Genomic DNA, 16,222 nt, shown 5'->3' on the forward strand with positions numbered 1-16,222 from the left:
TTTATTCATTTACCTAATATCTCACACACTGCAGCCCCCCCCCCCCCTTATCAATGTTTGCTAGCAAAATTATATACCAAAAAAATGCTGAAAACTTCAACAGTCAACCCGTCATTCCACAGTAATTGGACGAGATATAAATTTGCTTAAATTGCCCAATTTTCTGATAAATGGATAACATGTTAAATAAGGCTTTTGAAAACAACTAGAATTGTTTGATATGAATTGTTGTTTATGCATAAATTATCATATAAATTATGTAAACTAATGATAACAGCTGTTGCGGAGGGGAAAGTTTTTTTATGTTGGTAGAATATAAAAAAGAAAACAGCAATTTTAGTTAACTGGTCTGGGACACATACTACTCCAGACTAAGTAACTTTAGACACTGGCCAAACTCTACATTTCTATCAGTATGGCACCTGCAGACAGCCTTCTGGATGCTCTTTTCCCTTCCGCAACGTTTTGAAGCCTAAAAGTTTGTTGGTGCGTTTGTAAATGACAAAGTCAACTTTCATGTTTTCAAATCTTCTAATTTTAGGTCAAGGGTTAGTTGTATTATGTTTGAAAAGAAAATTTATTTTAAACTATAGCCAAGAGAGATTCATTAAATTTTGTTGTGGAGGGGAAATTTTGTTGCGGAGGGAATTCTGTGGAGGCAAATTCTCTTTTGATAATGATTTCACTGAAAATTATGATGTTTACATTAACAAGAGATATCATTTTTCTATCATAAGTTCAGCACCCCAGGTTGTGTTTCAGCAATCCATAAGGTAAATCGTGTTTAAATTAAAATGGCAGTCAGTACAACAAAACTGGTGAAAATACCTGTAGCTATAATACATGTAATATTTTTTTTCGTCATGCAAATGCCAAGATGCAAAATTGGACACGTTCATTTGATTGGCAACAGTCCATTTAAGATTATGGAGCATGAGCAAGTTAAAAAAATCCGTTATATCCAGAGGCACTGATTTTCTTTTGAAGGGTTTTTTTCTGTTAATGTTGAAAATACTCAAGGAACAGTGGTCATTATTGAACTTATGAACTCACAGTCAGGTTTTTTTCTGATCACTTATTATCTTAAGGTGTTTTTGTGCCAATTAATCTTAACAAGGTTACATGTATGCATTACTAATGCATGATTTTGAATTTTTATCACAGTACTGTTTCTGACACAGTGCAAATATTGTGCAAAATGTTGAAAAACTTCAGTTATTTGAAAGCAAATGTGAAACTGTTGTATAAACATTAAAGTGTGGATGTTATCACTCGCTTTAAACTTCTTGCTTATGATCTTCTGAAAATTGGACAAATTTTCCCCTCTGCAACTTACCCTCTGCAACAGTAGATGTTGTTTTCAAATCCTACCTCATTGAGAAAACCGTAACTATTTAAGTTTTCTCTTGTGATCTTTTCAATAATAAATTGAGAAAAAAAGCATCAGCCTACTAGACTCTAGGTAATATTTCAGAATTCAGAGAATCTGCTAATAAAACTAAAAAAAACAAAACACCAAGTTTTCTGTTCCCCTCTGCAACGGCCATATTTTTAAGCTCTATGATCTAAGAAATGCATTTTGGAGAAAAGCAGGACAGCAGCAAGTAAAGCTTTGTAGATGACCTTAAGCCTCAATAGGTTATGAGAAGTAAAGGACAAATTCTTATTTAAACTATAACAAGATCTGTGCCTCTAAATTTCCCCTCCACAACAGTCGGAATACTGTGGAAGGACCCCAACATTGAAAGGGGAGAGGGAGGGGGGAAGATGAAAAGTTGTAATTCTAGATCCGGCAGGTATCAAAAGCTAGAAAACGTGTTTTTTTTTTTATTTTTTTTTTTTTTTTTTTTACGATAGTGTCTCACCAATTTTGCAACCTGTTGTGGCATGTATAAAGTACACTTGTAGGAGTTTCATTAGACTTCAGACTATGTAAAGTAGAACGTGGTCTGTGAAATCAGCAGCATATGTTGATAGAGATACTCCACGGCATCACAAAGATATGAATTTTGTTTATGTATTTACGCGAGTGTTTATTGGCAACAGTGCCTACCTGTAATGGCCCACTGCCTCTTAATGGATGTGATGCTCCATGCATTGAAACGTGAACACCGTTCACCAGCTAAAATAATACCCTGATTAGGATAATCCACCTCCTGGCTTTGAAAAATAACTCCCGTTTGGGAGTTACCCAGTATGGTGTAAAATGTATGAATGGATAAGTCATTAGCGGTAATTTCTAGTCCTAGCATACACACTGTAGTTATAATTTTACTTGTATGTTTAACACATACTCATTGTCTTGTGTACTGCAGCACATGCAACGCCTCGAAAACCTCAGAAATGAGTGGGTCACTTATCCGGAAGAACCAGGTCATGGTTACAGTGGAGGTTTAAGTGACGAAGATATGTACTCTCCATCTGAATGTTCGAAAGCCTCAGAGGAGTATTCTTCTAGTGATGGATGGGACAGCAACGATGAGGACCATGTAGTCGAAGAAAACGTTAAAAAGACGACAAAAAGAGTTGCACGCAGATGCCCGTTAGAAGGCTGCAAGTCGAGTGTCATCCACCTTTCCCCGGCATTTAAGGGAAGTCCATAAATGACAAGAGAAAGGGCAAATAAGGCGACTTCCAGTTTTGAATAAGGAAAAGTTTCCTCTCAAAGCCTTTACTGCCAGAATTGTCTGAATTGTCAGAAAAAACTCTGCAGGAGAAGAAGAAGAAGAAGAAAAGAAGGATTATCACCGCCACAGGGCCTGTCCTATCGCGGGATGTCATGCGGTTGTCAAGCGCCTCCCTAACCACATTCAGCAAGTTCACAAGGACATTAAAAGAGGATCTCCTGTTTATAAACAGATTTTAAGGGATGCGCGTGCCTTCAAAACATGGCAACCATTGGATGCAGTACCATCAAACCCTGTAGTAGAGCATGGACAATCGTCGAACAACACAGAAGATTGTGAAAATGGGAGAATTGGATGAACAGTTATGTGAAGAAAATGAAATGGAACTCGTAGAAGAGACAGATAATGTTGAGGAAGAAGAAAATGTGTGATGGATGAAGAAGAAACGTTCAGGGATTTTTGCCAGTGGCTACAAACAGCAGATGGTGGAAGGAGGGATGAAAAAATGGCAAAAAAGCAGCATTGCTCTCAAGTTCGTAAGATGCTTGTCACAATTGACTCGGAGAGAAAGTTGTCCTCTCTCTTTAACAAAGAATTTGATTCGGGACAGATTTCTTAAAGATTATGCAGAGAAAATGTACAAGCCAGATACAGTGAAAGCTCACTTGCTAAGTCTTAGGAACTTTTGCTCCTTTGTTAGAACAGAGGAGCCATCAAGACAACAGTTAGCAGACACGATCCAAAAAATTTCAAGCACGTTGATGTTTATTTGGGTGTACTACAACAAGAAGGAGCAATGATAACGTAGACGAACTTGAAAAAAAAATGAAGATAGACCATTTGGGAAAGGTGCTGTGAATTCGGTGTCCAGTCTCTCCATCGTCCGATATTATGCCTGGTTACACAGCTTCGCACAGTGCATGCAAGAAAAACAACAAATTTACAAAAAAATTCTATGGAAAAACTGCCTTGAATGGAGAAATACCTGTGAACAAATACCCAGAATAATATCAATCATATGTCATAAGTGGTGGACATGATGTTTATTCTACTAAAGAGCTAAAATTACGGGTAACTTTAAAGTATTTTTCGATCCATTGTTGCGAGTTTTGCCTTGGATGAAGACAGAACACTTCATGGTCTCGACTTTGGATTTCTTTCGAGTTTTTTTCATTTCAAAACTTTTTTTTTTTTTTTTTGTTGAGTCCTATATTGGCCAACTGAAAACGCTAAGCATGCGCTTGAAGTAAATCAATCTATGTACTGTTTCTGATTTTAAGATTTCATTCACTGAACACGGAAATGACAAGTTTTAAATGCTCATAGGTTCCTAACTAATAATATGACCATTGAGGAGTTTAAAGAAAGTCAAAAAGACCAATCAAGGATAATGTTAATAAGTGTGAAGAACCAGTTTAAAACGTTATTTCGTGTGCACGCGGCTAAATTAATACATGATGCACCACAGGAGTTCGAACTTTCAGACTTTAAAATAATAAGCTGCGTTTACATGCTGCAATTTTAAGCTAGAGAGTATTTGACGCCATCTTATGTGCGATCCAACCCTCTGAGGTATAAATCGGTCATTCTTAAACGTGAATAATGTCGGACTGTGAAATCCTAAACTTGCCCTCAAAGAAAACAGCCTTTGCATAAAATTCGAAGCTCAAGATTTTGCCAGTCACGTCTCAAGCAAACACGCTTTCAAAATCTGAAAGAAAAAGGAAAGTGAATTTTTTGATCATAGGAGCACACTTTAAAGGCATCCTTTTGGGTGGTTAAAGATTACTGTTAGTAGTATGGGTGCTCTTTATTAGTGGAAATTTTGCTTTCCGCTTTTTGTAAAGGTTAAAAAAAACCTACAATAGGTTCAAGTAGCACGAGATTCTTAAAGAATGATTTTTTCGGTGTTAGGATTGGCAGTTTTTAAATTATTGGATGATCTATTATTGCATGCTTCCATGTTTACATTATCACACTTAATACTTAAGCTGTAACAATGCGGTATTTTCAATTCAGGATGGGTTCAATTAAATTAAAAAAAAAAAATGGCCTCTAATAACACCCGGTTTTTTGGAAATTACATACATAAACACTTAATTATTGTTATTGTTTTTTTTGTTTTATTTGATTTATTGATTGCCTGTCAGGAGTTGCTGTGTGCACACACTCTGAATTCCTAAGTCAAACGCCCTATTTTGATTTTTATCAAGTACCGTACGACAACTTCTTTGAAAAAGTTGATATTAACAATGGCAACGATACGCGTAAGTGCATTGATGGAACTTTAAAGGCATCCTAACCCTAACCCTAATGCTAACCCAAAGTGCCCGACCCCACGTTACTAAAGTGCCCTAAAGTTACCGAAGTGCCCGACCCTACGTTACTAAAGTGCCCTAACGTTACAAAAGTGCCTTACCCTACGTTACTAAAGTGCCCTAAAGTTACCAAAGTGCCCCCGACTCCACGTTACGAAAGTGCCCCAACGTTACAAAAGTGCCCCATTTTCACGTTACCAAAGTGCCCTTCAATCTCTCTCTCTCTCTCTCTCTCTCTCTCTCTCTCTCTCTCTCTCTCTCTTCTCCTCTCTCTATCTATCTATCTATCTATCTATCTTCTATCTATCTATCTATCTATCTATCTAAGAGTGTCATTGCCATTAGGCAACTTGTGACTTGGACCTGGAAAAAAAAAACATGTATATGTGTGAGAAAAAGGCTAATATCATCAGCCATTAAAGCAGTTAAGGCCATTAATATGTCTGCTATATTTCGAACTAATCTTTCAAACATCACTAAGGTAATATTTCATATTCCATGGAAGCCTTATTGCCTTACCCAACACGTGGAGATTTCCTTCAATAAGCCTGCAATAAAGAGGTCTAGTGACCTGTTTTGGCTATGGACTAACACCTCATACTTGTTACACTTGCATAAGACAAGCCATGATGCAGCCCCCCCTAGGAATTTAAAGCTCAACGTCAGTGCAACTGCTGCCTTTTGGCAGCAGTTGCACTTTGGATTTCGCAGCCAAGTTTGACCTTGTTTTGAAAACTTCAGCTATATATCTCACATAAATCCAACATCTTGTTTTAACATTGGATATCTTTAACTGTATTTGAGACCTTAAAGGTCATCATTTACTTCGCTCACCCTCCTGTAGAGAGGTCTAGTGACTTGTTTTGGCTATGGACTAACACCTCATACCTCGCAGCCAAGTTTGACCTTGTTTTCAAAACTTCAGCTATATATATATATATATATATATATATATATACGGAAGAAAAAAAAACACATATAAACTACAAGTTCATCCCTACAAGCATGTTTCGTGGTCACCCACTCATCAGGGGATTTAATGAGAATAAACCTTACCATGGCTTAAATACTTACCATGAATAAACTTTAACAGGCTTGCAGGGATGAACTTGTTGTTTAGTTGTCTCTTTCCTCTCTGGGGGGCAGGGATGAGCTGTTGGCTCGAGAGACCTTCGTAACTTGCATATATATATATATATATATATATATAGAGACAGAGAGAGAGAGAGAGAAAAAAAAGGGTAAGAGTCCTTCCTGAGCCAACAAAGATGCCAACCAAAAGGATTACAAGGATTCACAGTCCTGATTCGGTAGATGATAAAAAACTGGTTAAAAATGAGGCCGAAAATGGACAACTTTTGTGTAAAAAACTATAAAAAAAATTAAACTTTTATAAAACGTTTTGGTCTCTCGACCTTCTTCAGTTACAAAAGAATTGGTAGAAATATCTACAACTTAAATAGGGTTTTACAACAATGAATAAAAAACGGGTTACATAACAAAATTCAAGAAAACAATAGGTACAGAAAAAAGTCAATCAGATACAACATATGATCCTAGGATCCTATTGTGCTATAGCAATTATGCAATGTTTGTCGCCATTTACAGTATTTTTGTTCTCCTTTGTTCTCATTTGTGTTCTCATTTGCTCAGAGAACATTCTCAATAGACGCTCCCAAATGTTTAGTAAATGTCGTCATGTAATATAACACCATTGTTTTAGATGTCACCTTTGTTTATATGCGCTTGTAATAAATTTGAACTGCCAGTTGCCTGAAGATCGCCAACCGGCGTGAAACTCAGAGTAGCAACAGCTGATCTTTGCCTTGTGTGTTTACTTTACATATATATATATATATATATATATAAATCCTGGTTACTAGTCGGGTGTGCTAACCACTGCACCATCACGGGTTCCCCGTGGCCAACCAGTATCTTCACTGATTGCTCTGTTGCCAGCAGGGTTGTCGAGCTTCAAACTCCTAGGAGGGGCTGCGTCGCTTGCAAGTCTAACAACTATGTGGTAATAGTCCATGGCCAAAATAATTCAATAGACCTCTTTATGGGAGGGTGAGGGAAGTAAATGATGACCTATAGGGTCTGGTCTGAAAAACAGTTAAAGATATCCAATGTTGTTGGATTTATGTGAGATATATAGCTGGAGTTTTCCTTTATGCCTTTTATTTTAAGAATGCAACTAAGAGGTTTTTTTAGCTTGAAAGTAGCTGTTACTCATAATTATTTTCCTTTGCAGGGCTTGATATAGGAAGATCATTGGATAAAACATAGGAAAATGCTAATTGTTTTTATTGGGTCTTTGATGAGATTGTCGCTTGAGTTTTAAAACTTCCCTGAACATATTAGAGACCTACTTCAAGGTTCACGGTGGAATAGAATCTCCGCAGCTTGACTATATTATTGTCATATAATTTGAGTATTAAAACAGCAACATGATGTTTCCTTTGAATAAAGTTTCCAATCGTAATGATATTTTCGTGCTGGTTTCCTTGTTTGTTTGTTTTTTTGCTTTTTTGCCTTGAGCACGCAATCTCCGTCAATACCCCTGAGAACAAAGGTTCAGTTTCTGCTTCTCACGAAATTAAATAAGGAAAGGGTTGTGTTCTGTTTACTCTTTGGCCCTGCATTGTTGAATAATCAATCAACAAGTATTTGTCACAATCATTAAAGAAACCGCCCGAGAAAAGTAATATATAGTCAAATATAGATTTAGGCAAGCTTACAAGGAGAGCTCCCGGGTTGTTTATTTTTAACTTCCCTTACTGAAACAAAGAATTGAAGGAATACAACAATTTTCATTCTTTTTTTTGTTTTGTTTTTTTTTTGTTTAGGCTTGATTAAAAGCGATCAGATAAAGAAAACCAAACAAAACAATCTAAAACGAATTAAAATAAGAAGAGGTGGAAAATTAATAAATCTCCTCTAACATACACCCTGCGAGCATTTAGTTTCTCCTACGCTTCCCCAGAGAAAGCACTGCGAGCAAGCCTTTGTTTCTTTTGGTGAGCCGCCATCCGGTGCCAAGGAGGAATAAATTCTACCTCGTCACCAGTCCTAGTCACTGCGGAGCTACATGAGAAGCAAGCGCATGCTAGCTAGTCAATTGCATCAGTGCTTTCTAGTCGATCGCCACGGGTTTTAGTCACTCCACGGGTTTTTCCCTCACTGCACTCGTTTTCTTTTGTGTTTACCTTCTATTCTCCAGATAACCTGAGGTAAGCTTCGCAGAAGCCCCCTTTTTTCTTTTGCGTTATTATAAATTGCTAACCATTTCTTTCAAAATGCATTTTAAGATGGACACCCTAAACACAGTCATCAAGCTCATTGAAAAAGATTGTTACATGGCCTCCATCGACCTTAAGGATGCCTATTATTCTGTGTCGATAAGACCTTCGGACAGGAAATATCTCCGCTTTACGTGGCGGGGTACACTTTTCCAGTTCACTTGTTTGCCTAATGGCCTTTCCTGTGCCCCTAGGAAATTTACTAAACTTCTGAAACCTGCTCTTTCTACCCTTCACCTACGAGGCCATGTGTCAAGCGCATATCTTGATGACATGTATTTACAGGGGAAAACATACCAAGAGTGTGTAGGCAGTGTTATTGATTCGGTCCAAGTGGTTGATTCTTTGGGGTTTGTCCCGCACCCTGCGAAATCCACCTTCATCCCTTCGCAACGTCTCTATGGACGGCTGGGGAGCAGTGTTCGGAACTCGCTCCACTGGCGGCCTATGGGCCGCACAGGAGGCTAGAAATCACATCAATTATCTTGAACTTTTGGCAGTTTTTCTCGGGTTACAGGCTTTTTGTCACTCCCTTCGCAATACACACATCCGATTGATGATAGACAATACTACCGCTGTAGCTGTGATAAATCATATGGGAACGTGTCATTCAGATATTTTGAACACGCTATCTAAACAATTGTGGTTATGGTGTCTCACACGTAACATTTGGATTAGTGCAGCTCACATAGCAGGGAAATCCAACCAGCTGGCTGATCTAGAATCGCGCCAAAATAAAACGGATACCGAATGGATGCTTACTAAGAACTCCCTTTCATGCGCCTTAACGCAGTTGAATTTCCCCCCGGAAATTGATCTTTTCGCTTCGCTTTTTCCCTTGACTAGTCCACTCTAAATTTCTACGCCTTTCCTCCTTTCAGCGTGATTCCAGCGGTTTCTCGCTTTCTCTGAGGTGTGTGCTCTTGAAAGATTTTAGATCCTGCATTTCATCATCCTGACTCAAAGTGCGTTTTCTTAAAGCCATCAGATGGCCCATTCTATTCATAGTTTTGTCACACACTTGGCACGTGTCAAGCCTTGCTTTTCTAAAACTAAGCACGTCTTTTAAATTGCTATTGAATACATTTCGAAACGCTGAAAAACTACTGACAGGTCCCTTATTTCTCTTTCTTAAACTGGTTGTTTTCAAACAGAGGTGCAGGCGGTCAAATTCAGACCACATTTGACACATCAAAATGTTTGAGTTGAAGTATTTTTTGCACCGTGTTCGTGACTTTCGATAGTGTGATTCTGTTGCCTTGTAGGAAAGTATGAAGTCTATGACCACATTCCTTCCTGCAGGTAAAAGTTTCAAAGGCGTCTTTTGTCCCTTTTTGTCAGGTTCTACTGATGGTCCCCTTAGGTCGATTTTATCCAGCAGGCCTTGTATTTTGCTTTTAGAAATGCCATAAACCTTTCTGAAAGCCGTTTTGCACACCTTTCCAAGTTTGGGTACATGATACCTTATTTTCCGCACTCCACAAAATGTCAATGTAACCTCCATGACTTTTGAGAATAAATAATTTTGTTCGTTATATGGTTTTCTGTGAACGATGTTCCTTTGCTCTTGAATAATAACTTTAGTTCTGTTTATGCCTTCCTTTAAGAGGCAACCACGGCGCCAGCATCTGAAAGTTATCTGATCCAAGGCCTTAAATGGTGCATTCTTACGCCACATGGATTTTTTTCTCTTTGGCACGTAAATCCTCATCAACCTCCTGTTTTTCAAGGTCTTTCTCCCTTTTTCCACTGAGCGTGCTACTGGATATCCTAGTTTGAAATAATGCCACGGTCTAGTCACATCAAAAGTGTATACCAATTCATTTAGCTCAATCTCATCTCGACCACCGCTCTCTGAAGGCAAACTATGAAGAGAATTCATCAGTACTCCTGCGAATCATTTCTTAAACCTTTTTCTGCTTTTCCTTCTTTTAAAGGGCTTGTCTTCTGTACAGAATAGTCTAGCTCTGAATTCTCTTATATTAATGACGCATGAAGCTGTTGACACCCACACTTAAGTTCAAGTGTTCTAGTAACGCCAAGACTTAACAAGGCTAATTGATTACAACAAATGTCATTAATTTGGATGATAAGTTCTGTGTCGTTCAACTCAAACACAAAAAGGGACAAATATTGATTGTGATAGCATGGAACTCCTTGACAGCTCTTTCTTTCTCGTACGTATGGGGTGAGGAAATGACCTGTTGTGATTTGACGCAAATGGCAACAGTAATACAAGTGACGCCTGTTGCAATCGAAACGTAGATAAAAAACGTGATTGCGACATTTTCGGAAAATTCTGGTTACTATAGAAAATTACCTTGAATTGCCTGCGTCATTTCAGTAACATCTAGATTTTGTTTGTTTATTTGTTTGTTTTCTTTTACTACAAAATGTCCATTGCCCGCTTCAAATTGCCATAAAAAAAGTTCACTTACGCACAATAACCTCTGTGAACCCGACATTTGAGGCACACAAGCCTTAGACACATTATGTTACCAAAGGTTCTTACACTACAAATGGATTACCATAAGGTTTGACCAATGCAAAAAACAGTAATAATTCAACATATTGCGAGCTGGAGCCCTACCTTTACCCGGCTTGAGTTTTTCAATGCCCTCATCCTTTTCTTCATCGGACTGAATCAAATGTTTTATATTTAATTACTTTATCTATGCATGAACGGGTCATCTCAAGATAATTCTATCAACAGTTGTTTCTACTTGTTATACTTATGTGTTGCAGACACCAAAGGTTTCTTCGCGAGACTCACATTATGCCAGAAAACTAAAAACCAACCTTTTCGGAATCTACTGTGCAAACGAAGACATTATACACTGTTTTTTAACGACGAAACCATTGGGGGATGGGGTCCGAACGATGTAGTATCCTTGCTGAGTTACCTATTAAAAATACTTCATGAAAAATATGGACCATTTCATCACCTTATCCATTGGTCAGATAATTCTCCATCACACTTTAAGGAGTGCTATCTCTTCTTTTTTCTGGAATACCTCATAAAAGAAGAAGTGTTTTTGCGAATTGACCTTAAATTTTTGTTGGAGGGACATTCTTACTCCATTTGTGACAGGCGATTTGCCTGCATTCAATCGTATTTTGACTGTCATGAAACAATTGAAACTCCCCAAGATTGGGTATTAATTTTGATAGATAGCCATCTGAGTAACATTACAAGCTACTGGATAACGCCGGATTACATCATGGACTATAAATCTTTTTTAAGGAAAAAGAACGTTTCCAGAAGTGAAGACGTGGAAAACGCTAAACTCGAGTTGAGAAAGATAGCCTCTTTGAATTTTGGGTACCGAGAAATGGAAGATGAAGAAGGAAACTTGCGTCTATGCAAGCACACTGAAACGACCTTGGTAAGATTCACGCTGAACACAAGGGAAAAACCAAGAATTGTCTGGTTCGTCAAGAAGAAGCAAGCTGGTGATTTAAATCCTGATCACTTAGTTCCACTAACACAAGAAAGAAAAGCCATTGGCGATGATGTAACTCTTATATTAATGACGCACGAGGCTGTTGACACCCACACTTAAGTTCCAGTGTTCTAGTAACGCCAAGACTTAACGAGGCTAATTGATCACAACAAATGTCATTAATTTGGATGATAAATTCTGTGCTGTTCGACTCAAATACAAAAAGAGGCAAACATTGTGATAGCATGGAACTCCTTGACAGCTCTTTCTTTCTCATACGTATGGGGTGAGGAAATGACCTGTTGTGATTTCACGCAAATGGCAACAGTAATACAAGTGACGCCTGTTGCAATCGAAACGTAGATAAAAAACGTGATTGCGACATTTTCGGAAAATTCTGGTTACTATACAAAATTACCTTGAATTGCCTGCGTCATTTCAGTAACATCTAGATTTTGTTTGTTTGTTTGTTTTCTTTTACTACAAAATGTCCATTGCCCGCTCCAAATTGCCATAAAAAAAATTTACTTACCCACAATAACCTCTGTGAACCCGACATTTGAGGCACACAAGCCTTAGACACATTATGTTACCAAAGGTTCTTACACTACAAATGGATTACCATAAGGTTTGACCAATGCCAAAAATAGTAATAATTCAACATATTGCGAGCTGGAGCCCTACCTTTACCCGGCTTGAGTTTTTCAATGCCCTCATCCTTTTTTTTATCGGACTGAATCAAATGTTTTATATTTAATTACTTTATCTATGCATGAACGGGTCATCTCAAGATAATTCTATCAACAGTTGTTTCTACTTGTTATACTTATGTGTTGCAGACACCAAAGGTTTCTTCGCGAGACTCACATTATGCCAGAAAACTAAAAACCAACCTTTTCGGAATCTACTGTGCAAACGAAGACATTATACACTGTTTTTTAACGATGAAACCATTGGGGGATGCGGTCCGAACAATGTAGTATCCTTGCTGAGTTACCTATTAAAAATACTTCATGAAAAAAATGGACCATTTCATCACCTTATCCTTTGGTCAGATAATTCTCCATCACACTTTAAAGAGTGCTATCTATTCTTTTTTCTGGAATACCTCATAAAAGCAGAAGTGTTTTTGCGAATTGACCTTAAATTTTTGTTGGAGGGACATTCTTACTCCATTTGTGACAGGCGATTTGGCTGCATTCAAAAGTATTTTGACTGTCAAGAAACAATTGAAACTCCTCAAGATTGGGAATTCATTTTGAGATATAGCCATCTGAGTAACATTAAAAGCTACTGGATAACGCCGGATTGCATCATGGACTATAAACCTTTTTTAAGGAAAAAGTACAGTTCCATTAAGAGGTGGAAAACGCTAAACTCGAGGTGAGAAAGATAGCCTTTTTGAATTTTGGGTACGGAGAAATGGAAGATGAAGAAGGAAACTTGCATCTATGCAAGCACACTTAAACGACCTTGGTAAGATTCACGCTGAACACAAGGGAAAAACCAAGAATTGTCTCATTCGTCAAGAAAAAGCAAGCTGGCGATTTAAATCCTGATCACTTAGTTCCACTAACACAAGAAAGAAAAGCCATTGGCGATGATGTAACTCTTATATTAATGACGCATGAGGCTGTTGACACCCACACTTAAGTTCCAGTGTTCTAGTAACGCCAAGACTTAACGAGGCTAATTGATCACAACAAATGTCATTAATTTGGATGATAAATTCTGTGCTGTTCGACTCAAATACAAAAAGAGGAAAATATTGTGATAGCATGGAACTCCTTGACAGCTCTTTCTTTCTCATACGTATGGGGTGAGGAAATGACCTGTTGTGATTTCACGCAAATGGCAACAGTAATACAGGTGACGCCTGTTGCAATCGAAACGTAGATAAAAAACGTGATTGCGACATTGTCGGAAAATTCTGGTTACTATACAAAATTACCCTGAATTGCCTGCGTCATTTCAGTAACATCTAGATTTTGTTTGTTTATTTGCTTGTTTTCTTTTACTACAAAATATCCATTGCCTGCTTCAAATTGCCATAAAAAAAGTTCACTTACGCACAATAACCTCTGTGAACCCGACATTTGAGGCACACAAGCCTTAGACACATTATGTTACCAAAGGTTCTTACACTACAAATGGATTACCATAAGGTTTGACCAATGCAAAAAACAGTAATAATGCAACATATTGCGAGCTGGAGCCCTACCTTTACCCGGCTTGAGTTTTTCAATGCCCTCATCCTTTTTTTCATCAGACTGAATCAAATGTTTTATATTTAATTACTTTATCTATGCATGCACGGGTCATCTCAAGATAATTCTATCAACAGTTGTTTCTACTTGTTATACTTATGTGTTGCAGACACCAAAGGTTTCTTCGCGAGACTTACATTATGCCAGAAAACTAAAAACCAACCTTTTCGGAATCTACTGTGCAAACGAAGACATTATACACTGTTTTTTAACGATGAGACCATTGGGGGATGCGGTCCGAACGATGTAGTATCCTTGCTGAGTTACCTATTAAAAATACTTCATGAAAAATATGGACCATTTCATCACCTTGGGTGTCAGGGTGGCTTAGTGGTTATCTATCGGGCCTCCCACCACTGCGAGCCGGGGTTCAATTCTGGCCTCAGCCACCATGTGGGCTGAGTTTCAGTCGATCTCAACCTGACTCGAGGGTTTTTCTCCGGGTACTCCGGTTTTCCTCCCTCATCAAAATCGACTCACAGCTAATTAACATCTAGCTGTGGTGCTGTGCTCCGACATCAAACATGGGCTGTATAGCGGCAGCCAGAGGCGCCTTTGTATGCTTTCAGCCCGATGTCGTGAGCCGCGCCCTTCGCAATTCAGTCCTCGACTGCAAGTAAGGGTGATTAGCACTAGCAATATTTATATTTATTTATTTCACCTTATCCTTTGGTCAGATAATTCTCCATCACACTTTAAGGAGTGCTATCTATTCTTTTTTCTGGAATACCTCATAAAAGAAAAAGTGTTTTTGCGAATTGACCTTAAATTTTTGTTGGAGGGACATTCTTACTCCATTTGTGACAGGCGATTTGGCTACATTCAAAGATATTTTGACTGTCATGAAACAATTGAAAGTCCTCGAGATTGGGAATTAATTTTGAGAGATAGCCATCTGAGTAACATTAAAAGCTACTGGATAACACCGGATTGCATCATTGACTATAAATCTTTTTTAAGGAGGAAGTACGTTTCCAGAAGTGAAGGCGTAGAAAACGCTAAACTCAAGGTGAGAAAGATAGCCTTTTTGAATTTTGGGTACCAAGAAATGGAACATCAAGAAGGAAACTTGGGTCTATGCAAGCACAGTGAAACGACCTTCGTAAGATTCACGCTGAACACAAGAGAAAAATCAAGAATTGCCTCGTTCGTCAAGAAAAAGCAACCTGGTAATTTAAATCCTGATCCCTTAGTTCCAGTAACACAAGAAATAAAAGCTATTCGCGATGATGTAACTCTTATATTAATGCGCATGAATCTGTGGACACCCACACTTAAGTTCAAGTGTTCTAGTAACGCCAAGACTTAACGAGGCTAATTGATCACAACAAATCTCATTAATTTGGATGATAAATTCTGTGCTGTTCGACTCAAATACAAAAAGAGGCAAACATTGTGATAGCATGGAACTCCTTGACAGCTCTTTCTTTCTCATACGTATGGGGTGAGGAAATGACCTGTTGTGATTTCACGCAAATGGCAACAGTAATACAAGTGACGCCTGTTGCAATCGAAACGTAGATAAAAAACGTGATTGCGACATTTTCGGAAAATTCTGGTTAGTATACAAAATTACCTTGAATTGCCTGCGTCATTTCAGTAACATCTAGATTTTGTTTGTTTGTTTGTTTTCTTTTACTACAAAATGTCCATTGCTCGCTCCAAATTGCCATTAAAAAAATTTGCTTACCCACAATAACCTCTGTGAACCCGACATTTGAGGCACACAAGCCTTAGACACATTATGTTACCAAAGGTTCTTACACTACAAATGGATTACCATAAGGTTTGACCAACGCCAAAAATAGTAATAATGCAACATATTGCGAGCTGGAGCCCTACCTTTACCCGGCTTGAATTTTTCAATGCCCTCATCCTTTTTTTCATCGGACTGAGTCATATGTTTTATATTTAATTACTTTATCTATGCATGAACGGGTCATCTCAAGATAATTCTATTAACAGTTGTTTGTACTTGTTATACCTAGGTGTTGCAGACACCAAAGGTTTCTTCGCAAGACTCACATTATGCCAGAAAACTAAACACCAACGTTTTTGGAATCTACTGTGCAAACGAAGACATTACACACTGTTTTTTTAATGATAAAACCATTGGGGGATGCGGTCCGAAGGAGGCAGTATCCTTGCTGAGTTACCTATTAAAAATACTTCATGAAAAATATGGACCATTTAATCACCTAATCCTCTGGTCACATAATTCTCCATCACAGTTTAAAGACTGGTATCTATTCTTTTTTCTGGAAC

At 38.1% G+C, this 16,222-nt stretch overlaps 1 long non-coding RNA gene across 2 annotated transcripts in view; it reads left to right on the top strand.

Annotated features, from left to right (window-relative positions):
* Positions 1-7,286, top strand: part of LOC138008433 (uncharacterized) — a 586,097-nt gene extending 578,811 nt beyond the window's left edge. For both annotated transcript variants that reach the window (XR_011124247.1, XR_011124248.1), the window contains one exon: positions 7,200-7,286. This is a non-coding gene — a long non-coding RNA (uncharacterized lncRNA). The remainder of the gene's footprint in view (positions 1-7,199) is intronic.
* Positions 7,287-16,222: the final 8,936 nt, after the last annotated feature.

This window comes from Montipora foliosa, chromosome 6 (genome assembly GCF_036669935.1).
Source record: "Montipora foliosa isolate CH-2021 chromosome 6, ASM3666993v2, whole genome shotgun sequence".
Taxonomy (NCBI): Eukaryota; Metazoa; Cnidaria; class Anthozoa; order Scleractinia; family Acroporidae; genus Montipora; species Montipora foliosa.